A 26,916-nucleotide genomic window follows, 5' to 3' on the forward strand; every position below is an offset into this window, starting at 1 on the left:
AAGGCTTTCCTTTCTTCCCTTTGCGGTCAGTCGGTTCAGGTCCTGACGGACAACACTACTGCGATGTGGTACATCAACAAGCAGGGAGGTGTAGGGTCGTACCGTCTCTGTCGAGAGGCTCTGCGACTCTGGTCCCTGGCACAGAACCATCAGATGTGTGTGTTTGCAAATCATCTGGCCAGTGTGCTAAATGTTCGTGCGGACAGTCTCAGTCGGCATTACTCAGCCGATCACGAGCGGAGGCTTCATCCGGAGGTGGTTCATCACATCTTTCAGATGTGGGGGGACTCCTTGTTGGACCTGTTTGCCACTCACGAGAACGTGCAATGCCCGTTGTTCTGCAGTCTTCAGTATCCATTGCAGGAAGCGTTGGGGGGACGCGTTTCAATTGAATTGGAGTTCTCAACTCCTTCACGCTTTTCCTCCCATACCCTTGAGTCCTTGGGTTCTGAGGAAGATTCGCCACGAACGGGCCCAAGTCTTATTAATCGCCCCGGATTGGCCAAGAAGGGTGTGGTACACAGATCTACTTCACCTCTCATCGCACCCGGCGCTCCGTCTCCCTCTCAGGGCAGACCTCCTCTTGCAGTCGCAGGGGCAGGTTCTACACCCCCACCTCCAGAGCCTGCACCTTCATGCCTGGAGCTTGAATGGGGAAACCTGAGTTCTTTCTCTCTCCCACCCGATGTAGTGGATGCGATCTTATCGTCTAGGCGACACTCCACTAAGTCAATTTACTCTTATAGATGGTCAGGATTTGTTAAATGGTGTGGAGAAAGTTCCATTGATCCTTTAAAGGCCCATTTGTCGAATGTTCTTGAGTTTTCACTTTCCTTGGCTCAGCAGGGATGTGCTGTGGCCACTGTTAAGGGATATTTATTGGCTCTTTCGGCCTTTCTTTGTTTGCTGGATCAGCCATCCTTATTTAAATCTCCCATAGTTTTGAGGTTTATTAAAGGCCTCACTAATAGGTTTCCGCCTTCACCTTTTGTGATGCCTCAATGGGATTTGAACCTTGTTTTAACTTTCTTGATGGGTTCCCCGTTTGAACCCTTACATAGTTGTCTTTTGAGGCTTTTGTCTTTTAAGACGGTCTTTCTTGTGGCTATTCCCTCAGCAAGGAGGGTGAGTGAGCTTCAGGCTCTTAGGTCGAAATCCCCGTTTTTAACCATACATGCTGAAAGGATGGTCCTCAGGACCAGGGCTGCTTTTCTGCCTAAGGTGGTCACTCCCTTCCATCTAGGGCAGTCCATTACCCTTCCTGTATTCTATCCTCCTCCTCACCCTTCCAATGAGGAGGAGAGACTTCACCACCTGGATTCTAAAAGAGCAGTGAGCTTTTATTTGGACAAAACTAAAGACTGGCGAGTGGACGATCAGCTCTTTGTGGGCTACTTTGGACGCATGAAGGGCAAGGCAGTGCACAAGTGCCCTTTATCCAGATGGATCATCTTGTGCATCAAAATCTGCTACGCCCTGGCTGGTAAGGAACCTCCAGAAGGTATTAGAGATCATTCCACCAGGGCCATGCCGTCTACTTGATGCTTTGGCCAGAGGTGTACCTGTAGCGGACATTTGTAAGGCAGCGACTTGGGACTCCCTCCTCACTTTCGCAAAGCATTATTGCTTGGACTCCAAAATGAGGAGGGAGAGCCACTTTGCACGCTCTGTCCTGCAGGACTTTTTGGTATAGAAAGGTGGACACCCTCCTCCGGGAGTGGGACTGCTGTGGAAATCTATTCATAAGGTGAGGAATCCACAGGCAGATGTATCCATCAGAAGAACAAGTTACTTACCTTCGGTAACGCTTTTTCTGGTGGATACAGTATCCGCCTGTGGATTTATCACTGACCCACCCTTATATACTATTAAAAGTGTTTGTGTTTAACTTGATTGTTTACATTTCATGGTTCTTTTTGCATTGTATGATTAATAGGAAATGCGTTTGCTCTTTGGCTTTCCTTTTGAATTTACACTATGTGTAGTTATTGAAGATTGTTTACTGTGTATACTTTGAGTATGTTGTCGGTTCACCCTTTTGCCTCGGTGGCATGGAAAAAATGGGTGGAACTGATGTCATCACGCCGACGAGGCTCTCTTATGGCTCCGGTGACGTCACACGAAGTCACGTGCGGAGCCGTGGTATTGTGATGTCCTCGACGGCGTGCAGAGCTAGGAAAAAAGTTTGCATGGAATGCTGGCGCAGGGGATATTCATAAGGTGCGGAATCCACAGGCAGACACTGTATCCACCAGAAAAAGTGTTACCGAAGGTAAGTAACTTGTTCTTTACTCCCAACAAGAGCTTTCACAATTTTTTTTTTAAATATAAAACATGCAAAATGCAAAAACAAGATTTACCAAAAAATAAGAAAGTGAAAGCGCGCCATGTGCTTTGTGCCTGCCTGTAGTGGGAACCAGCACTCGCCATTGCGGGAAGGCAGGGGGCCATCTGTTTTCACTCAGCCACGTGTTTATATGTGCATCGCGCTTTCACTTTAAGTGAAAGCACCATGCAAAAATAAACACAGGGCTGAGTAAAAACAGATGGCCCCCATAAAGATAACAAATTGCTTTGCGACTGCCACAAAGCAGACGAGCCTGTCCGGATGGGCTGGACGAAAGGGCAAAAGGGCAGCGGCTACAAAACCCCGTTTCCAATGGCAGGCCACCGTTTAGCATAAACGGTGACGCATGCCTTCTCAAATCTCCTCTCTTACTATAGCTTTTGCCGAGCGAGCAGCGCATGCGCTGCAACGCTAGGCGAGAACTAAAAAAGGATTGAGTTCAAATCTTCATGCATTGCATTCAAGGCACTGCATAACTCCAGTCCAGAATACCTTAGTCAACGCTTCCACTAGTACGTCACTAAATGATCACTGCCCATATCTTATACATCCAATCTCATTATACCTAAAGTCAGAAGGGCTCCTTGGGGATGCAGAAACTTTGTAGCCTGCACAGCTAGGTTGTGGAATTCTATGCCACCTGATCTCAAGAAAAACATCAGACCTGCTCTTGTTCCGTAAACCTGCCGTTCCAACCAGAAGCTCTTCTTGACTGAAGCTTCCAGTTCATTCTATCTTTTGGCTTGTTTTCTTCTTCTTCATCTGAGTATCCAGCGCCTAGACACCTTTGGGTAGCAGAGCGCTCTACAAATCTAAATTTCATTTAATTTCATCTTCCTTCCAGGCAGGACATCTGTCAGCTGTGCCTTGTGCAGATCTTCCTTCCAGGCAGGACTTCTGTCAGCTGTGCCTTGTGTGGATCTTCCTTCCAGGCAGGACCTCTGTCAGCTGCTCCGTGTGCAGATCTTCCTTTCAGGCTGCGGCTTCTGTCAGCTGCTCCGTGTGCAGATCTTCCTTTCAGGCTGCGGCTTCTGTCAGCTGTTCCTTGTGCAGATCTTCCTTCCAGGCAGGACTTCTGTCAGGTGCACCATATGCAGATCTTCCTTCCAGACAAGGGCTTCTTTCCTTAATGATCAGTTCAAAGGTCGTGAGAGGTAGAACTGGTCTAGGTCATCCTTATTATTGCGGTTCTACTGGTCATGCCACAGAGCTCGAGCTCTGAGATGAAGGAGAGTCTGGATTTTCTGAGCTCTGTAGAGCATTGAGACATTCCTACCACATCCACCACACACTACAAGACTCCAGGAGTCAACGCTACAAGTGCTGCTCCAAGGTTTAATTCAACCACTGTATCTGAACATCCCCTGGCAAATTCCAAATAGAGAATAAACATCCTGCCTGCACCAGAAGAGTGCAGAAAGCTTTTCAAAACTTTGAGGTACATGGACTTTCTCTATCTGTCGTAAATGTAGATGTTAAACCTTGGTAACATCTATCCCCTTTGGACAAGGTCCTCCATTTTGCTATCAGAATGTAACTCATCCTGCGCAGGCACAAACCCTCAAGTCCGTATTGCATGAAGCTGGGTGGTTCTCACCCAAAAGAGGGCCCTCCACAAATTGCTGACATTTTCTTACACCCCCTGGACAGCCGTGGCAACACACAGACCAACTTCACCCCCTCAGGGATCACCAGTCCATCTGCCAGTATCAAGACTCAGATCTTTCAACCTTCTCTGTTACCGTCTTTGGAACGGCCAGAGTCTGAGATTCGTGGAACCTCCACACTCAGTGAGCTCAGAGTTGCCTTGTAAAACCATCGCATGAGAGTGGAAGAAAAGAACAATGAGTGACATGCACTGCACAGAAGTGTAAATAAATCTACCATTATCATTCCATGTACCATTGTCCTACTGCTGTTGTTTCGACATGGATGTTATGCCGTCTATCACAGCAGCTTCTTCGTTAAAAATGTTACTCAACAGTTTGTTTTCCATCATACCTACTTACCTATGTACTGTTTCTGATCTTACAACATCTCTGGCAGACATGTTGTGCTGTCTGTTGCTACATAAATAGGAAATAGATTGCTACTGCAGGAAGAGTGCAGTGTCCTTGCAGTCAGATGCACTTGATTGGAATGAAAGGTACCATGTTTGTTAGAAAAGCTGCAACTATTAGAATAATAACATACCAAAAGCAGAGCATGCAATGCAAAAACACAGACTAGGTACTAGAAAAACGTGACTCAAACAATGCAATAACACAGGCCAGGCACTAGGAACACGTGATGCAAACAATGCAATAACAGTCCAGGCGTTGGAAGAATCTGACGCAAACAGTGCAATAACACAGGCCAGGCACAAGGAGAAACTGATGCAAACAATGCAATAACACAGGCCAGGCACAAGGAGAATCTGATGCAAACAATTCAATAACACAGGCTAGGCACTCGGAGACTCTGATGCAAACAATGCAATAACACAGGCCAGGCACTAGGTGAATCTGACGCAAACAATGCAATAACACAGGCCAGGCACTAGATGAATCTGATGCAAACAATGCAATAACACAGGCCAGGCACTAGATGAATCTGATGCAAACAATGCAATAACACAGGTCAGGCACTAGGAACACGAAATGCAAACAATGCAATAACACAGGCCAGGCACTAGGTGAATCTGACGCAAACAATTCAATAACACAGGCCAGGCACTAGGAGACTCTGACGCAAACAATGCAATAACACAGACCAGGCACTCGGAGACTCTGACGCAAACAATGCAATAACACAGACCAGGCACTAGGAGACTCCGATGCAAACAATGCAATAACACGGGCCAGGTACTAGGAGAATCTGACGAAACAATACAATAAGACAGGCAGGGCACTAGGCGAATCTGATGCAAACAATGCAACAGCACAGGCCAGGCACTCGGAGAATCTGACGCAAACAATGTAATAACACAGACCAGGCACTAGGAGAATCTAATGCAAACAATGCATTAACACAGGCCAGGCACTAGGGTTGATGCAAACAATGCAATACCACAGGCCAGGTACTAGGATTGATGCAGTCAATGCAATAACACAGGCGAGGCACCAATGGGATTGCACCCAGTGGAGTTACTAACAGAAAGTGTTCAGTGTACACCAGCAGGAAAAGTTCTATTCTGTCAGAAAGTTCTCTTGAGAGGTGGCAGGATTCAGGGTACTGTGTGGACAAGAGGGTGGGAGGGCAAAGACTAGTTTCATATGGACTGAAGCATGGGCAAAATGAGCAATATTTCAAGGAAGTATTGCCATATAGTAAATTATGCAGAGGCAATCTTTTTTTTTTTAATCACTGACGGAATATTGACGGACAGAAAATCGACCTACAAAAATATCGACACCCTATCTACATTAAGGTACGTACAAAAATATCGAAACAAAATTATCGATGTAAAAAATATCGTTGTTAAAAATATTTGTTTTTTTAAAGTTAAAAATATAATGTAAAATAACTAAACATTTATAATTAAAAGAAACACTTAAAATCTTTTTAAATATTTAAAAATAACTAGTATATATAATGTAAAAATAAATTAAATATATACATGTAATATATGATATATATACTTACTTGATAACATTAATTAATAATTATTTTCATAACTTCTAAATTGTTAAAACAATTTTTATAAATTATAAATACATATATACACATACAACTATAATTGAAATAAACAAACAAATATATATAACAAATTAAAAAAACTTACAATAAGTTTTAATATTAAAAAAATAATGATATACTACAATAAATAAAACACTACAAATAATATTAAATAGTGCAGGAAATAAAATTACTATTCTAACTACAAACAATGCAACAGTAGAGTAAATTTTGGATAGTGTAGGGGTAAAAATTACTATTCCTAATACAGTTATTGCAACAGTAGAGAAAATGTTGGATAGTGTAGGGGTTAAAATTACTATTCCCACTCCAGTGAGTGCAACAGTAGGAAAAATATTGGAAAGCGTAACTGTAAAAATTACTATTACCCCTCTAATGAGTGCAACAGTAGGGTAAGTGTTGGATAGCGTAGGTGTTAAAATTACTATTCCCACTCCAGTGAGTGCAACAGTAGGGTAAATATTGGATAGCTTAACCATAAAAATTACTATTCCTACTCCAGTGAGTGCAACGGTTTCGAAAGTGTTGGATAGCGTAGCGGTTAAAATTACTATTCCCACTACAGTAAGTGCAACAGTAGGGAAAGTGTTGGATAGTGTAGGGGTTACAATTACTATTCCCACTCCAGTGAGTGCAACAGTAGGGAAAATGTTGGATAGCGTAGAAATTAAAATGACTATTCCCACTCCCATAAATGCAACAGTAGAGAAATTGTGGGATAGCGTAAGGGTTAAAATTACTATTCCCACTCCAGTAAGTGCAACAGTAGGGAAAGTGGTGGATAGCGTAGGTGTTAATTTTACAAACTTATAATTTAAATATTTTAATAAAAATAATAACATTCTAAAAACGTCATTAAAAAAAATTATAAATAAATATCAATAAAAATAAAGAAATATTTACGTAGTTAACATTAAATTACATCTCACTCTATTCCCCTATAAATACACTACACATAAAAAAGAACAACATTATTTTAATTATCAATTAATACATTAATTAAAAATAATGAATTAGTAATTAATTATCAATAATGTAATATTATTTAAAAATAATAATTACTTAATTAAAATACATTACTTCCAAATATATTTCCCTATAAACCAACAACACACTACACATAAAAAATAACAATTTTTTTTATCAATTAATAAAAAATTAATTACCAATTATTAATTATTTAACAATAAGCTAATAAATAATAATTAATTGAAACGAATAATTACTTAATTATAATAAATTAGTTCCCACCATATTCCCATATAAACACACAACATGATTCACATAAACAATTAACAAAATTAATATAATTAACAATTAATCAATTAATAAAAATTAATTACCTTTTATTAATTAACAATGTAATTATCAATAACAATAAATAAAATAACTAATTATTTATAATTAGTATAATTATTAATTAATAAATTCATTAAAACATGGCAATTATTAATTATTAATACATTAAGAATAAATACAATTAAATAAAAATATTAATTAATTATAATTAAATTACTTCCCGCCCTATTACCCTATAAACCTACAAACTGCAACAGAACTAAAACACAATATTTTATTAAAATGTATTTATATGTAATAAAAAGTCATATTTAATATAATTTAATTACTTCCCACCCTATTCCCCTATACACCCACTCTAATACTAAAAAGTAACATTTTATTAAAATTAATATATATATAATAAAAAAATATTATTTAATTTAATATAAATAAATGACTTCCCACCCTATTCCCCTGTAAACCTACAACCCGCTTTAATACTAAAATGCAAAATTTACCTACAAATATTGAAATATTTTCTAAACATTTCATACATTTATTTAAAAATAAATAAAATACATTACAAAAAATATTAAACACATACATATGAAATACATACTAAAATACATAACACTAATATAAATGTCGATATTATTAACAACTATATTTTTGCTAACGATATTACTTACATCAATATTACTGACATCGATATTACTTACATCGATATTAAATAAAACGATATTCCTTACCTTAAGGTCGATATTGTGGTCACCGATATTCTTGCTCTCGATATTCTGTATCTACGATATAAAAAACTCGATATTAAGGTAGGTCGATATTACAACATCGATATATTGACTGCACCGTATTTTTTGGGCCAGGTATGGGATATTACGTACCAAGTGGTGTCAGAGAGATTATAATCATTCCTACAAGGGTCATCTGCTTTACAAAGAATTTCAATACGAGGAGAGACTCTAAAAAGCAGCGACGGAGCATGCAGTGAGAGGAGAGAATGCAGATTGTCACTAACGTTATGGAACAGCACACAACTTTAGAGGCTACGTAGATACAATGGAGAAACCTGAAATGGGCTCTGCACCTCACATGAATCCAGTACACAAAAGTGCCTTTACACACAGACCAAACATCCTTGGTGGTTCCGAGGGGAGAAGGAGGGGCTCAGAACACAAACATAGAAGGAAGAGCTAGTAGGTGTTCAGGGACACGTTACTGGAAACTGACTACTCTAGTTAGTAGTGTCATGGACTGGTTGTGGGGAAGGTAGTCCCGTACAACAAGCAGCTTTTGCTCCACGGCTAAAAGAAAAGGTCTCAACCTTCTTACATGAAAATATTGGTGGGAAGGCACTTATAAATATGCTCAATACATCTAGCAAATGATGTAAAAAAAACCTTGACACAGCCCTTAACGAGGTGGGCAATGCACACACCACCACTAGACATAACATCTAATCCCGGCTTTACCACTTTACCTAAAGATGGTGGAAATAGACACCAAAGGTTACTTCTCGACAGGGCCACTATACAGGTCCCTATCCTGGGATTGTAGTCCCTCGGCCTCTCCCTCACAATCTCCACCACCCCACGTTTGGTTTACTGCACTAGGAAACTGTGCAACCAGGAGACTCTGTGTTTAACCCTGACCTACAAATTGAGCTGCAGGAATCACTCAGTAAATGTATGCCTCTCCCCCATTTATGTCCAAGATCGGGGGTGTTTACAACCATCCTAAAGTTGTAAGTAAAACTGTGCCTTTAAAAATGGGCTCTGACAATGGTGATGCATCTTTAACTAAAGATTCATTGCTGCAGCTCCTGGACTGTGGTGATGCGTCTTTAACTACAGATTCCTTCCTGCGGCTCCTGGACTGTGGTGATGCATCTTTAACTACAGATTCCTTTCTTGTGGCTCCTGGATTGTGGTGATGCGTCTTTAACTACAGATTCCTTTCCTGCAACTCCTGGACTGTGGTGATGCATCTTTAACTACAGATTCCTTTCCTGCGGCTCCTGGACTGTGGTGATGCATCTTTAACTACAGATTCCTTCCTGTGGCTCCTGGACTGTGGTGATGCATCTTTAACTACAGATTCCTTCATGCGGCTCCTGGACTGTGGTGATGCATCTTTAACTACAGATTTCTTTCCTGCGACTCCTGGACTGTGGTGATGCGTCTTTAACTACAGATTCCTTCCTGCAGCTCCTGGACTGTGGTGATGCGTCTTTAAGTACAGATTCCTTTCCTGCGGCTCCTGGACTGTGGTGATGCCTCTTTAACTACAGATTCCTTCATGCAGCTCCTGGACTGTGGTGATGTATCTTATAACTACAGATTTCTTTCCTGCGGCTCCTGGACTGTGGTGATGCCTCTTTAACTACAGATTCCTTCCTGCGGCTCCTGGACTGTGGTGATGCATCTTGAACTCCAGATTCCTTACTGCGGCTCCTGCACTGTGGTGAACACCGTCCACTCCGGATCCCCAGAAGACCCCTGCCCATACCACATCTTCAACAGAGTCAGGAGCACCATCGCACCCCAGCTCCGGAAAACCATCAACATCTCCTTCGAGACAGCAACCTTCCCGGAGAGCTGGAAGCACGCAGAGATCAACGCCTTACTCAAGAAACCCAAGGCGGACCCCAAGGACCTCAAGAACTTCCGACCCATCTCCCTGCTCCCGTTTCCTGCGAAGGTCATTGAAAAAGCCGTCAACAAACAACTGATCAGCTTCCTCGAAGAGAACAACATCCTGGACCCATCCCAGTCCGGGTTCCGCAGCAACCACAGCACCGAAACTGCCCTCATCACCGCCACCGACGACATCAGGACCCTGCTCGACAACAGAGAAACCGCGGCCCTCATCCTTCTGGACCTGTCAGCCGCCTTCGACACAGTCTGCCACCGCACACTAAGAGCACCCCTCTACGACGCCGGAATCCAAGAGAAGGCCCTGGACTGGACCACCTCCTTCCTCTCTGGCAGAACTCAGAGCGTCCACCTCCCCCCCCTTCTGCTCCGAAGCCACCGAGATCATCTGCGGCGTACCCCAAGGCTCATCCCTCAGCCCAACATTGTTCAACGTCTATATGGCACCGCTCGCCCACGTCGCCCGACAGCACGACCTAAACATCATCTATGCCAACACCCAGCTGATCCTCTCCCTCACCAATGACCCCCACACCGCAAAAACCAACCTCCATGAAGGAATGAAGGCCGTCGCCGACTGGATGAGAAACAGCTGACTGAAGCTGAACTCGGACAAGACGGAGGTCCTCATCCTCGGATCTACCCTCTCAGCCTGGGACAACTCCTGGTGACCGACTGCACTAGGAGCACCCCCTACACCCACCGACCATGCACGCAACCTAGGGGTCATCCTCGACTCCACCCTCTCCATGACGAAGCAGGTCAACACCGTCTCCTCCTCCTGCTTCAACACCCTCCGCATGCTTTGCAGGATCTTCAAGTGGATCCCCACCGAAACTAGGTCGGTCACCCAGGCCCTCGTCAGCAGTAGTCTGCACAACGGCAACGCACTCTACGCAGGAGCCCCGGCCAAACTCCTGAAACAGCTCCAACGCATCCAGAACGCCTCCGCACGCCTGATCCTCTACATCCCTCGCCGCAGCCACATCACACCCCACCTGAGAGACCTGCACTGGCTCCCCATCAACAAGAGGATAACCTTCAAGCTCCTCACCCACGCACACAAGGCACTCCACGACACCGGACCAGTGTACCTCTACAGCTGACTCAGCCTCTACTCCCCCACGCGCAGCTCCGCTCCGTAGACCTCGCCCTCGTCACCGTCCACCCGCATCCGAAGAGAGACCGCCGGCAGCAGATCATTCTCCCACCTCGCCGCCAAGACGTGGAACACCCTCCCCATCCGCCTACGGCTGACCGAAGACCTCCTAACCTTCAGGAGACTCCTCAAGACCTGGCTCTTCGAACAGTAGCAGCGTTCCCCCCCTAGCGCCTTGAGACCCTCACGGGTATGTAGTGCGCTGTACAAATGCTATGATTGATTGATTGGTGATGCATCTTTAACTACAGATTCCTTCCTGCGGCTCCTGGACCGTGGTGATGCATCTTTAACTACAGATTCCTTTCCTGCGGCTCCTGGACTGGGGTGATGCATCTTTAACTAAAGATTCCTTCCTGCGGCTCCTGGAATGTTGCTGATACGTTGCCAGGAGTGTTGCTGATACGTTGCCAGGAGTGTTGTTGAGGCGTTGCCAGGAGTGTTGTTGTTGCGTTGCCAGGAGTGTTGTTGATGAGTTGCCAGTATTGTTCCCAGCAGTTACTTTCCTGGTGCTGTTGAGTGAGTGGTGAATAAATCTTACCTTAGCCTACCGATGACACGAAAGTTTGATTACCAAATAGACATTGCCTCTGGGGGGGTACACATCGCCCACTCTCATGGACTATTCACCAGAATATAACGTGGCCAAGTAATAACCTTTGGAAAAAGTAGTTCTGCGTTCATCAGACTTAAACTGTTTAGTAGTAGGCAAATCCTACTATTTCTGTGCCTCTGTCCCCTGATCTGACAATGTGTGCACCTCGAAGGAGGCAAGACTGAAGAAATAAACAGCAAAGGCATGTTCCCAGCACAAACCACCAGCATGGATTTCATTCACTTGTTCAGAGCTGCTTAACTGCAGGTCTCCGCGCTCCATATCAGCATCTCTAAAGGCAAACACTGTCGAAGTAAAAGGAAAGGGAGAGCCCGTATGACCTTCTAGAGCCTAGGCCGCTCACGAGAAAACGACGACGAAGGACAGGACTCTAATAGGATAAACCGATCCAACTCAAATATGAGGTCAACCTATTATTTATCGCCTTAATGGTGCAAAATACACTGGAATGAAATCAATACTATTTGAATAATCAATGTTCGATTTAGAATAGAGGCATTGCTGTGCTGCAATACAAGAAATCACCGGCAACAATAGCTATTCTCACAACAAAGTGTACTTATTTCAAGTTTGGCTGCATATTTTACAAGAAGGGGACAAAGCGACAACTGATAGACAACATTATAAAGCTTACCAACTTGTCTTATTAAGGTTACTGGTACTTTTAGAACAACACAAAGGTTAAGGAAAATGTATGTGTCTTGTAAATGTATGTGTCTTGTAAAGCGCACTGCTGCCCTGAGGCGTCCTGGCGCTGTAGACCGCTGGGGAACCCATCCTGGCTATCCCTGTGAGATGGTCCCTCCAGGGTATCTCCAAGGTGAAACCAGGCATCCCTGGCGAATGTGGGGGGCCGTTGTGGAGATGAGGCAAGCTAATGCCCAGAGTTGCCGAGTGTGTTCCTGGTTAGAGTAGGTACCGAGGCGAGAATTATCGAGTCCGTTTTTGACACTGGTCCACGACCCTGCCGCGTCGGGAATTGAACCCTGGTCCCTGGCCGATTCTCTGCTTACGGATCTGCCGCCTCTAACCAGTGAGCCACACCTCTCCACAGCAGAAGTATCAAGGTAGACAGTGTATGTCTGCAATGGCGGACAATAAACCCTTATTAATAGTGACCACATAACAACCGTCTCCAGGTAGGAGCGCCTAATTACAAAAGACCTGCTAATACAGTGAACGACTACAGCTCATCAAACTGTGACTATGACATTGGAGTTCTGCGTTTGTTCTTCTTGTTAGGTTTGGATCCTGGAAGATAAAGGTTGATGGGTTTCGGGCTTGTGCTTTATGCACGCTTCAGGACTTCGCGGAACGAATGTCACCCAAACATCACACCATGTTGAGGAGGCCATTGGGGTGAGAGTTGGTCGCGTAAAATGGAGCGCCACGATAAAAGAACTGTTCGAAGAAGCACTGGGGTTACCAGCTTCTCAAAAGGGCATGTCCTCTGTTTAGATAGCTGTCCAGAGGGCCAGAGACCTGGGTGGGGCCATCAATGTAAGCAATGGCCCGGAGCCGCCATGGCTAATTTGTAACTCCTGGGTCTGTTTGTTTGAGTGGTGGCGGCAAAGATTCGTAGCATGCTGATATGGTTGGGTTGGGTTGCGAACACGATCCACAAACTGGCATGTGGACACTCACTACGGGATCCTTGCTGCCCGGCAGTTCCTGCCAACCAGCAACAAACAAGCAGGACTTGCATAGCTGAGCTGTCTGCGCCCTCCAGGCAGTTCCAGTTGTGCTGGCATCACCCAGCTACACTAGATGAGTGCGGACAATGGAGCAGACCACCCGAGGGCGCGACAAACCTGGAGGTTCCCGGTGACAAAGAGTAATTATTTTTAAGATTACTGTAAGGTTGTTACGAGTACATCTGGAATGCAGTATTTTCATGAGAACCTAAAAAAAAGGTTAACACCAGCTACAGTATGATTGCGGTTACTAAAAGTGTAACATCTGATAGCACGGTAAGCATTTACACGATCTCTCTTTTTGCTAAATATGCTCAACTGATCTGATACTCTCTACAGCCCATCCTATAATTTGTGTAGCGTATTTATATGTTGTTTAATTCTTTCTTTGAACTATTGGCTTTCCTACTCAAAGTGCTGTCTCTCACAGGCAGGGACGTCATAGCACTGTAAATATACAAGTCACTATTCCCTAGTGCACCAACCAGGATTCAAATTAGCGACCCTCCAGTTTGAGACAAAGACTCAGAAATCATAACACTAAGCAATTGACCTCTTCATACAGAATAGTTTAACTTGCAATTTCTCTTCATTTTAGATGTGTATTTTATATTACAATTCCTCCCACTCTGCACTGATTGGCAGGACCCTCATACAGCTCAAAGTTCTGCTGCAGTATATTGTGATTTTACAAATGAAGGCTAAAATAAATAAATGTAAATATCAGAGGCCAATTGTTTTAGGGGAAGACATCAATATGGACTGGCTGAGCCCTGCTGGGTCACCCTATCCCCCACCTTGGCCAAGGCCCGTGCACCCTTGCCTTGAGAGACCGAACTGCAAGTGACTCTGGTATCCTGATTTTATTTTGGCCTCAGCAGGCAGAAGATACTGCGTGCGCACTGCATGACTAGGCCCAAAATTGACCCAAAGACCCAGAGCCTGGATCTGGGGATGCAGAAGGACACTAAAATCACACAGTTGGTGGGGCAAAGACTACGGTCTGTGTCCCTGGCTATGTACAGTGAGTAGTGGTGGCAGTGTACCATGTTCTTGAAGGTCACCAGCTGAACAGGCCATTTTTCCTGTGAGAGGGTGGCTGTGATGCCTACAGGGCATTGAGTAAAGTTCCATTCATGTGTCATGACCAGACCCTGCATTGGCATACCCATTTGAATTTAGAGACTTGTATTTATAATATAAGGTAGCAGGGCTCCTTATTGTTTACACATGTGTATGTATGTTGTTACCAGTCGCATCCATGTTCGATTGCCCATCATCTGACATGGCACAAGATGGGCCATATTGTCAGCGATCCAGATGAGAAGGGTGTAACTTTGGACACACGGGTGGAGGGATGGAGTCAGGAACGCCTTTTAGAAGGTTCACACGGACTGTGCGCATGTTGTAGGTATTCCCGCACGGAGGCAGCATCATCACTACCTGCCGTGAGCAGCAATCACCCTGCACAAAGTCCTTGTTTGTGCTGCAGAAGAAAATGGACGCTAAAATGCAACCAGGGAAACCAGTAAACCCAGACAGGGAATAAGCATTCAGGGTCTGAAAATAACACAGAAAAGTGGGTTGCAAACATATTGGCTTTGTTGTAACTGAAGTTACTTAACTGCCCGACAAGAAGAGCCGATGTTTCAAGATAAGTATCACTGATCGTGACTCCCCCGTAGGCGAGGGCACATTGCCTGGTTTCTGCAAGTCTTCCGGGGTGAAGCTATTGCCCCGGGCAGTGGCCCTGTAAGCTGCCTGTCTGATGAGAGGGAAGAGGAGAGAGCCTTGTCCGGAAGAAGTCTGCCTGCCCTTTGTGGAGGACCAGAAGCAGAGCCCGTTGTGAGGAACGGCCCAGAAGGAACAGAGAAATGTGGCAGAGTGCCGAGAAGTCCTGTGAAGCGCCCAGGGTCCCCCAGTCTCCCTGACTGAGCAAGTCTGTGTAGAGGTTGTGTCTCTCTTGCCAGTGTCAACTGCCAAATAAAAAAAAACTGATTCGGAGAGCGCAGAGGGGAAGATGCAGACAACCACTGCTGACTCTACCGTCGTTGCGCTTCTGCGATAACATCAGCACCTCAGACCCAAGAAGGAGATCCTTCCACTGTGACTACTCGGCCTTCCGCCATGACTACTGGGGCAGACATCGCAACGTGTTTTCATGGAGACACTGTCACACCAGCGAGCTGCCCATGGAGAGGAAATCAAAGGGACAGTGATGGGTTGTCCTTTTGCCCCCGAGCTGGCCGTGTTATTCACGGCCAAATTTGAGGAGAAGTTTATCTATGATAACAATCAGTTCCCAGGGCCTGTGTTCTTCCCCCAAAACTAACCGAATGGGCATCTCTGGCCACAGGTCAGCCCCTGGTAAATGGTACAACAGGTACCCAGGGCACTGTGACCAGGGAAGACCTCTAAGGGCTGCAGCACTTATTGTGCCACCCTTAGAGGCCCTGTACCTCTACACACACACACTGCCTTTGCAGGCTGCGTGTTTTGATGCAGAACAAAGTGAAGAGTCGACATGGCACACATCCCTGTGTCATCAAATGGGGGTGCGGGATGCACACCAAAATTCATGATTTAGTTTAATCACAATTATTCTTTGAATGCGTGCTAACTGGTGTTGTGCCATGCCCAAAAGACACAAAATATAACAACAACTTAGAAATAGGGCGTCATTACACCCTAACCAATTGCACTGCTGAAATACGCCACTTTGGCGATAATATTCTGTCACGGTAAGCCTTGAATTCCTCATATTTTTTCTGTGTGTTCATCACGATATTAATCAGCTGTTCGGCGACCACTTTCTAAATCCACACGCAGGAAGTGAAATGCCATTTTCGTATTTTCTAATGTTCCCACTGTGTCCGACCGGACCTCTTGAAAGAACACGGCTGAAGCAAAAGTTCATCTCTGACAGCATTTTATTCAATAAAAACCCAATGCATTTCGGGCCAAACGCCCTTCGTCAGGGGTCACTATAAACAATGAAAACAATCACCAATTAATATATTAGCTGTAGTTTACCTGTGAATACTTAATTAACAAAACAGATTACCTTATTGCTTCAAACATTTTATATGTGATTAGTCCCATCCCTGTGTGCCATGCCTACAACCCACTGCCATGGCCTAGATCAGCCACCCCTCCAGCTGGGTGCACTATGCCAGTGGTGAGGGGACAGGTGAATGAGCCCTGTACGCCTACAGTGCCAAAGTCCATTCATGGGCATTGTAAGTACAGTGCTGCCATTAAGAGTATATGGTGCTGGGAGTTTGTCAATACGAACTCCACAACACCATAATGGCTATACAGAAACCTGGGAAGTTTGGTATCAAACTTCTCAGCACATTAAACCCACACTGATGCCAGTACCTCATGTATTTTTATCTGAAGTGTTTTAGTACGCCAAATTATATTTTGTACTGGGGGATTAAAATTGGAACTGTTTATAAGGAGTCACATATATATATTCTCCTTTTTACGTACAAAGGAAATAACATGAGTTGTATTTTTTTATATCAAAGCCATTATGTGTAATTTCTTTCTTGGTGGTATAAATGTATAATTAACTGATCTTGTGTAGATGTGATTGAGTAGAGTGGATTGAATGGTGGCTATACCTATTTGATGATACTTTTGATTCCAAGAGGATATTTTATTTTCTACTCTTCAATAAAGACCAGATCTCCAGAGGACTGCGGACCCGTCTAGAAAACCTCTAACTACAATGATTTCGAACAATTGAACTCTGGAGTTCCGTCATCCGACCTTCTCAACTCTCAACCCACCTCCAGGCCTGGCCACCGTGACTATAAACCTGTCAATTTATAAAGATGTGTTTTCTTCTTGGTTTCAGTGTCTAAAAGGTGTCAGCCCAGTATGGTTATGGTATGCCTCTCCTGGAGTTCACGGGCCTAAGGGTTCGTTCCTGGTATAAAGAACAGGTGACAGAGGGCGCCCCAGCCCAGTGCCCCAGGCGATCTGAATGGCATCTGAGTTGAGCCCATTTACGTAAACTCAGGCCATAGGCTGTGTGTCCAGCAGCTTCATGAGTGATCTCAAACTCCCTGAGCCTAAATGTCTCAATCATAAAAAGCTATTCCAGGGAGTCAAACACCTTATCGGCATCACCAGCCTTCATGTGTGTGTTTTCCCGATGCAGCACTGCGTATACCGGCCGTAGGTGAACCGCTGTGGATTTATGTGGGACAAATCCCGACTGTACCGGGGAGACTATTTCCTCTAGTAGGAAGGATAGCCGAGTCACATCACCTCAGGCAGGAATTTACAATCACAGTGAAGCAGTGACAGAGGGCGATAAGAGGTACACTTAGCAGGGTCTTTTCCAGGCTTGGGGGGGCCCTGATATGATTGTGTCACTTATAGACGGCAGCGACACACCTCCCTCCAATGCCTCGGCATACACCTCCAGCAGATATAAGTCCGGTATTTATTTCTAAGCTTTGTAAAACTCTACACCTGACCTTCAGATCCCGGAGCCTTTCCTCCTCCTAGGGCATCTATAGCTGCAACGATGTGTTGCCCAGAGATCGATGGCTTATGACATAATGTGAGAGCCAATTTATATAGCGCTGCACAGCTAGTTCGGGAAAGAAGTGTCCTAGCGCTAATATGAGCACATAAGTATCAAAATCCCACAGCCCCTGAACATGAACAGAAAGGTTTTGATTTGTTTCCTGAAAGAACTCATGTTTTCTTGGGCACACAGGGCAGGTGGAAGGGCATTCCATTCCAGGTAACTGCAGTCACCACAGGCAGAGAGCAGCCATGTATTCTGTTTTTCGTAAACTTAGAGACTTTTCGCCGCAAAGCATGATGGGATCTCACCACTCGGCCAGCTGATACCAGGCAAAAAGCGAGGACATATAAGAATGAACCCCCTGATTGTAGAGCATTTATGACATAAAGTGCTTTATATTGACATCTTTTCAGGACAGGAAGCCGGTGCAATTTGACCAGTTTGTTGGAGATCGACCTTGATTTTATTAACCTCAGAACCAGCCCAACTGCTGTTTTTGTAGCAGCAACAATCTATGAAGGCGATATTCAGATATGCCTACGTATAAAGAGATGCAGGAATCCATTCTCAATAGGATCAGAACCAGTACCAGGTCCCTCCTAGATGAAGCAGGGATGAATGGAAGTATTATTCTGATAACTTTCAGCAGTCAGAAGCCTGGAGAGCAGGTGATTTTAATGTATCCTTTTAGGGACAGATGCAAGTCCACCCAAACTCCCAAGTTGCTGACCTGATGGAAAGGGGTGGACAGAGCTCCCAACGACACCGGCCTCCACCCTTTGTGCCACGAGGCTCCGGACCCAAATACCACTATTTCCGTTCTTTTCACTGTTTAGCGCCAGGGAGTTTGAGCTCATCCAATCAGCGACTTCCTGGCGGCAGTTCCTGAAATTACTGGGCATTTTATCTGTATTTAATTCTAATCTAATGATTTGTGTACATTCGAGTAGAGGTGATATCGAATGGCTCGATCAGGCGTATTTTCTTCTAATCTAATGATTTCAGATTCATCGAGTAGAGGTGATATCGCTTATCGAATGACTCGATCAGGTGTATTTTCTTCTAATCTAATGATCTGTATATCATCGAGTAGAGGTGATATCGAATGACTCGATCAGGCTGGCTAAGTGGACCATGTAAAGATTGAAAAGATTGTGGCTCATAACCAGCCGGGGGGGGCCGGGAAGGGGGAATTGTCTTAGGGGTTGATCTGAAGTTAGCTGATGCCACCGCTTGGGTCAGATCTTTCAAAAAGGATAAGAACCAAGCAGGTAAGACCCACCATCTGCAATCTCTGTAGTAAAGTGGAGTGTGAGATGGTGTCAAAGGCTGCAGACAGATCTAATCTGGTCAGAGCCCCCACCTCCCCACCCCCATACATAATGTCTCTAACATCCCACGTGGCTTTAGCTAGCACGGTCTCTGCAGAGAGCTTTGTTAGAGCTCTGGATGGACTTTGTGCAGAAGTTGGTGGGACTCAAGTTATTTGGTGAGCTGCTTGTTCACCGTGGCCTTCGTTAGTTTGGTGAACATCAGGAACAGAGAGACAGGCGAATCCTTAGAGTTAGAACTGCTGTGACTACTGGAGCAGACATCTGGAAGTAATGTTGCCTAAAACACTCTAATTGGCTGCACGCTGGGGTGCAACGGAGGGCAAGAACAAGAAGGTTGGGCTTGGATGTGTCCCAGAGTAATTACCAGAGCCTGGGATGAACTCAAACATTCCACCCATCATTTTGCTTATTCATAAATACGCTAGGTGTGCCCAGATGTGGGTCCCGTTCTCGCTGCACCGCTGGAATCAAGCCGCACCCTACAGTCAAGGCCCAGATAGGTTGAAACCGGTCTTGGGTTGATTGTGTTCCGGTTCAGAAAGGATCTGGATTGGCTCTTCAGGCTGGACTGCTCCTATTGGAAGGAGTCTAAAGCTGATTTGCATATGTCTGCTTCCTGTTTGAGGTGGCATTGTGGGCCAACAACCAATTGATCTCCCTCTCCGGCTTGGCCTGGTGAGGACCTGGACGTGAGCCGGAGTCTGGTGAGGACGAGGACGTGATCAGGGCCTGTTGAAGACCAGGACATGAGTCAGGGGCTTGTGAGGACCAGGACGTGAGCCTGAGCCTGGTGAGGACCAGGATGTGAGCCGGAGTCTAGTGAGGACCAGGAAGTGAGCAGGGGCCTGGTATGGACCAGGACGTGAGTCGGAGCCTGGTGAGGACCAGGATGTGAGCCGCAGCCTGGTGAGGACCAGGATGTGAGCCGGAGCCTGGTGAGGACCAGGATGTGAGCCGGAGCCTGGTGAGGACCAGGATGTGAGCCGGAGCCTGGTGAGGACCAGGATGTGAGCCGGAGCCTGGTGAGGACCAGGATGTGATCAGTGCCTTGTGAGGACCAGGAAGTGAGCTGGGGCCTTGTGAGGACCAGGACATGTGTCGGAACCTGGTAGGGACCAGGACGTGAGCCGGAGTCTAGTGAGGATGAGGATGTGAGCCAGAGTCTAGTGAGGATGAGGATGTGAGCCAGAGTCTAGTGAGGATGAGGATGTGAGCCAGAGTCTAGTGAGGATGAGGATGTGAGCCAGAGTCTAGTGAGGATGAGGATGTGAGCCAGAGTCTAGTGAGGATGAGGATGTGAGCCAGAGTCTAGTGAGGATGAGGATGTGAACCAGAGTCTAGTGAGGATGAGGATGTGAGCCAGAGTCTAGTGAGGATGAGGATGAGGATGTGAGCCAGAGTCTAGTGAGGATGAGGATGTGATCAGGGCCTGGTGAAGACCAAGATGTGTACTGGGGCCTTGTGAGGACCAGGACATGAGCTGGGGCATTGTGAGGACCAGGACATTAGCTGGGACCTTGGGAGGACCAGCACGTGAGCCAGGGCCTGGTGGACCAGGACGTGAGCCAGGGCCTGGTGGACCAGGACGTGAGCCAGGGCCTGGTGGACCAGGACGTGAGCCAGGGCCTGGTGGACCAGGACGTGAGCCAGGGCCTGGTGGACCAGGACGTGAGCCAGGGCCTGGTGGACCAGGACGTGAGCCAGGGCCTTGTGAGGACCAGGACGTGAGCCAGGGCCTTGTGAGGACCAGGACGTGAGCCAGGGCCTTGTGAGGACCAGGACGTGAGCCAGGGCCTTGTGAGGACCAGGACGTGAGCCAGGGCCTTGTGAGGACCAGGACGTGAGCCAGGGCCTTGTGAGGACCAGGATGTGAGCCAGGGCCTTGTGAGGACCAGGACGTGAGCCAGGGCCTTGTGAGGACCAGGACGTGAGCCAGGGCCTTGTGAGGACCAGGACGTGAGCCTGGGCCTGGTATGGACCAGGACGTGAGCAGGGGTTTGGTGGATCAGGACGTGAGCCAGGGCTTTGTGAGGACCAGGACGTGAGCCAGGGCCTTGTGAGTACCAGGACGTGAGCCAGGGCCTTGTGAGTACCAGGACGTGAGCCGGTGGTTTGTGTGGGCCAAGATGTGAGCTGGGGCCTTGTGCGGACCAGAATGTGAGCCGGGGCCTGGTGGACCAGGACGTGAGCCAAGGCCTTGTGAGGACCAGGACGTGAGCTGGGGCCTGGTGGACCAGGACGTGAGCCGGGCCTTGTGAGGAGCAGGACGTGAGCGTGGGTCTGGTGGACAAACACGTGAGCCGGGCCTTGTGAGGAGCAGGACGTGAGCGTGGGCCTAGTGGACAAAGACGTGAGCCGGGGTCTGGTGGACCAGGATGTGAGCCGGGGCCTTGTGAGGACCAGGACGTGAGCTGGAGCCTGGTGGACCAGGACATGAGCCGGGGCCTTGTGAGGACCAGGACGTGAGCTTGGGCATGGTGGACCAGGACGTGAGCCGGGACCTGATGGACCAGGATGTGACCCGGGGCCTTGTGAGTACCAGGACGTGTGCTGGGGCATTGTGAGGACCATGACGTGAGCCGGGGCCTTGTGAGGACCAGGACGTGAGCCGGGGCCTTGTGAGGACCAGGACGTGAGTCGGGGCCTTGTGTGGACCAGGACGTGAGCCGGGGCCTTGTGTGGACCAGGACGTGAGCCGGGGCCTTGTGTGGACCAGGACGTGAGCCGGGGCCTTGTGTGGACCAGGACGTGAGCCGGGGCCTTGTGTGGACCAGGACGTAAGCCAGGGTCTGGTGGACCAGGACGTGAGCCGGGGCCTTGTGAGGACCAGGTCGTGAGCCAGGGCCTTGTGTGGAGCAGGACATGAGCCGGGGCCTGGTGAAACAGGACGTGAGCTGGAGCCTGGTGGACCAGGACGTGAGCGGGGGCCGTGTGAGGAGCAGGACGTGAGCGTGGGCCTGGTGGACAAAGACGTGAGCCGTGGTCTCGTGGACCAGGATGTGAGCCAAGGCCTTGTGAGGACCAGGACGTGAGCTGGGGCCTGGTGGACCAGGACGTGAGCCGGGCCTTGTGAGGAGCAGGACGTGAGCATGGGCCTGGTGGACGAAGACGTGAGCCGGGGTCTGGTGGACCAGGATGTGAGCCGGGGTCTTGTGAGGACCAGGACGTGAGTTGGAGCCTGGTGGACCAGGATGTGAGCCGGGGCCTTGTGAGGACCAGGACGTGAGCTTGGGCCTGGTGGACCAGAACGTGAGCCGGGGCCTGATGGACCAGGACGTGAGCCGGGGCCTTGTGAGGACCAGGACGTGAGCCAGGGCCTTGTGAGGACCAGGACGTGAGCCAGGGCCTGGTGAGGACCAAGACGTGAGCCAGGGCCTTGTGAGGACCAGGACGTGAGCTGGGGCCTTGTGAGGATCAGGACGTAAGCCAGGGCCTTGTGAGGATCAGGACGTGAGCCAGGGCCTTGTGTGGAGCAGGACATGAGCCGGGGCCTGGTGAAACAGGACGTGAGCTGGAGCCTGGTGGACCAGGATGTGATCGGGGGCCTTGTGAGGAGCAGGACGTGAGCGTGGGCCTGGTGGACGAAGACGTGAGCCGTGGTCTGGTGGACCAGGATGTGAGCTGGAGCCTGGTGGACCAGGACGTGAGCCGGGGCCTTGTGAGGACCAGGACGTGAGCTTGGGCCTGGTGGACCAGGACGTGAGCCGGGCCTTGTGAGGAGCAGGACGTGAGCGTGGGCCTGGTGGACAAAGACGTGAGCCGGGATCTGGTGGACCAGGATGTGAGCTGGAGCCTGGTGGACCAGGACGTGAGCCAGGGCCTTGTGAGGACCAGGACGTGAGGTTGGGCCTGGTGGACCAGGACGTGAGCCGGGACCTGATGGACCAGGACGTGACCCGGGGCCTTGTGAGTACCAGGACGTGTGCTGGGGCATTGTGAGGACCATGACGTGAGCCGGGGCCTTGTGAGGACCAGGACGTGAGCCGGGACCTTGTGAGGACCAGGACGTGAGACGGGGCCTTGTGTGGACCATGACGTGTGCCGGGGCCTTGTGTGGACCATGACGTGAGCCGGGGCCTTGTGTGGACCAGGACGTGAGCCGGGGCCTAGTGAGGACCAGGACGTGAGCCAGAGGCTTGTGTGGACCAGGACATGAGCCGGGGCCTGGTGGCCAGGATACGGAGCCCGCTCTCGCTCCCTTTGAGAGGCAAGACTAAACATCTGGTTTGTCCTCTCTTGCAGGACCAGGGAAGGGTCAGTCCAGAGATCCAAGGACACCAGAGACGGGGGCGCTGGACTTGCACCCCCTGTTTTTCATTGTATTTCTCCATGAAACAGATAAAACTGAGTGAAATCTCCTTGAGAGAGATTCATATTATCCCAGATCTCACTGGACTCACAATCTGCAGAAAGAGGCCGAGAAAGGAAGCCCTTGCACATTAACGGTTCTACTCTTCTCTGCCACGATGCCCCGGGAGGCGCCAAATATTTCTGTAGAGTGGTACCCGAAAATTCATGCCTGTACTTTCATGTAATACGTAAGTGCATTCTGGGAGTTTTAGTCTTGGTTAATTCACTAAAGACAGTGGTTTAAAAAATAAACTCCATGAATCGAGGGAATGTGTGCCTTTGTCAGGAGCCATCTGGGGCTCTCTGGTAACGCCGGATACATTTCAAAAACTCGGATTATGAGCTCTTAAAATAAAATTAATTGCCTGGAAAGGAGCATCTCTGGGCGGTGAGAGCAGCGGCTGCGGCGGTCCACACTCTTCATACCAAGAGGACAGGACAGGCCTCACCTCCTACCCCTACAGGGCAGGTTTCATCCCAGCAGAGGACAGGCCTCCACTCCTCTGCATCCTCCTGGACAGGCCTCAACCACTCTGCATCCCCCTGGACAGGCTTCACCTCCTCTGCACCCCTCCCGGATACGCCTCACCTCCTCTGCACCACCAGCCCAGGACAGGCACCACCTCCTCTGCACCCCTGGACTGGCCTCACCTCCCCTGCACCCCCGCGGAACAGGCCTCAACTCTCCTGCACCCGCTTTGCAGGCCTCATCACCTCTGCACCCCTGGACTGGCCTCACCTCCCCTGCACCCCCGCGGAACAGGCCTCAACTCTCCTGCACCCGCTTTGCAGGCCTCATCACCTCTGCACCCCTGGACTGGCCTCACCTCCCCTGCACCCCCGCGGAACAGGCCTCAACTCTCCTGCACCCCCGTGGAACAGGCCTCAACTCTCCTGCACCCGCTTTGCAGGCCTCATCACCTCTGCACCCCTGGACTGGCCTCACCTCCCCTGCACCCCCGCGGAACAGGCCTCAACTCTCCTGCACCCGCTTTGCAGGCCTCATCACCTCTGCACCCCTGGACTGGCCTCACCTCCCCTGCACCCCCGCGGAACAGGCCTCAACTCTCATGCACCCGCTTTGCAGGCCTCATCACCTCTGCACCCCTGGACTGGCCTCACCTCCCCTGCACCCCCGCGGAACAGGCCTCAACTCTCCTGCACCCGCTTTGCAGGCCTCATCACCTCTGCACCCCTGGACTGGCCTCACCTCCCCTGCACCCCCGCGGAACAGGCCTCAACTCTCCTGCACCCGCTTTGCAGGCCTCATCACCTCTGCACCCCTGGACTGGCCTCACCTCCCCTGCACCCCCGCGGAACAGGCCTCAACTCTCATGCACCCGCTTTGCAGGCCTCATCACCTCTGCACCCCTGGACTGGCCTCACCTCCCCTGCACCCCCGTGGAACAGGCCTCAACTCTCCTGCACCCGCTTTGCAGGCCTCATCACCTCTGCACCCCTGGACAGGCCTCACCTCCTCTGCTCCCTCTCTACAGGTCTCACCTCATGTGCACCCCTGGGCAGGCCTCACCTTCTTTGCAACCCCCCCCTGAAAAGGACATGCCTCCCCTCCCTTGCACCCTTTGGACAAGCCTCACCTTCTCTGTACCCCCCCCCCCCTCGGACAGGCCTCACCTTCTCTGCAACCCCTGGACAGGCCTCACCTCCTGTGCACCCCTGGACAGGCCTCACCTCCTTTGCACCACTGGACAGGCCTCACCTCCTCTGCTCCCCCTCTACAGGCCTCACCTCCTCTGCTCCCCCAGCCCAGGACATGCCTCACCTCCTCTGCACCCCTGGACAGGCCTCACCTGCTCTTAACCCCCTGGATAGGACATGCCTCACCTCCTCTGCTCCCCCTTGGACAGGCCTCACCTCCTGTGCACCCCAGTGCACGCCTGACCTCCTCTGCACCCCCCTGGGACAGGCCTCACCTCCTCTGCACCCCCCTGGGACAGGCCTCACCTCCTCTGCACCCCCTGGGACAGGCCTCACCTCCTCTGCACCCCCTGGGCCAGGCCTCACCTCATCTGCACCCCTGGACAGGCCTCTCCTCCTCTGCACACCTGGACAGGCCTCTCCTCCTCTCATCACCCTGGACAGGCCTCACCTCCTCTACACCCGTGGACAGGCCTCACCTCCTTTGCAGGTCCTGGACAGGCCTCACCTCCTCTGACCCCTGGACAGGCCTCTCGGTGCTTCTCACAGGAGCTCTCGGTGAAGGATTCTCATTAAGGACAGAGGAGCCCAGAGTTCATTCCACCCCATACAGCGCCTCTGACTCCGCCCTGAGCCTCGAGGCGCTATGCACAGGCCCCGAAGAGAGACACTGCTCCCCTTGACCTGCCCAGAGGCGCCGAGGCCAGGACTGTGGCTCCGACTGAGGCGCTACACACGAGGCACGTGTTCATCCCTCAGAATGAGGGAAATGTTCTGATCCATTTCGCATCTTCCAGCTCCGGTACCTGGTTCCGGTGATGCTGCTGCACCCTGTCATGTCCTAAGGGCACCAGTAAGGACAGACACAGGGGGTTCTATCAGGACACTTTATTCTCTCGTCCTTACACCAGCTTGCCCTGCACTCGACTGCCTGTCCATCCCCTTTTTCCGCCCCTTCCTGTCCCAGGCCATACCTCCGTTCCTCCACCCACTCTGCTCCGCCCACACCAACCACTAGACCACCTCATCTCTACATCTCCCCCTTTGTTAGCAAAATGAGTCACCAAGAATTACATTTCTTCAATCAGCCGCTTGGGCTGGCGGATTGCTTGTCGTGGTCTGAGTGTGCGGCCTTCAGGCACTGCGGCAGTGCCGGCGCCGGATGTCTGTCTTAGGTGGCTATCACCGTCGCTCTGTGTTTCGGACTGTCGAGCTCCTGACAATGTCACTCGCGACTCAAGTGTCTCTTGTAGGCCCGGGCTGCACTTCTGAAAATGGGACACATTTCTTGTTACACGCCTGTTGTCTGACTCCGCTGTCAGCATGGTACCTCTTTGTCGGGTGACCGTTAGAGGTTCCGCTCTGAACCTACTATCTGTCTTCTTGCATTGCTCCTGCTTGACGACCACGCAGTCTCCCTCGTGGAATGAGAGGGACCGAGCACGTCTCCTGCCATCCGCGTATGCCTTCATGCTTTCTTTGCGAGCTTTGTCGGTGGCTTCCACTTCCCGATGGATGCGGCTGGGGGAAATGGGTCGTAGTGCCCCCTCCCAGGTGGGTATTCGTGTCCGGACTGGGCG

At 49.1% G+C, this 26,916-nt stretch overlaps 1 long non-coding RNA gene across 1 annotated transcript in view; it reads right to left on the bottom strand.

Annotated features, from left to right (window-relative positions):
* Nucleotides 1-25,977, bottom strand: part of LOC146839006 (uncharacterized) — a 67,412-nt gene extending 41,435 nt beyond the window's left edge. Inside the window, exons 1-2 of the long non-coding RNA XR_014960764.1 lie at nucleotides 25,816-25,977; nucleotides 8,056-8,106 (exon numbers count right to left, since the gene is read on the bottom strand). This is a non-coding gene — a long non-coding RNA (uncharacterized LOC146839006). The remainder of the gene's footprint in view (nucleotides 1-8,055; nucleotides 8,107-25,815) is intronic.
* Nucleotides 25,978-26,916: the final 939 nt, after the last annotated feature.

This window comes from Triturus cristatus, chromosome 4_2 (genome assembly GCF_964204655.1).
Source record: "Triturus cristatus chromosome 4_2, aTriCri1.1, whole genome shotgun sequence".
NCBI lineage: Eukaryota > Metazoa > Chordata > Amphibia > Caudata > Salamandridae > Triturus > Triturus cristatus.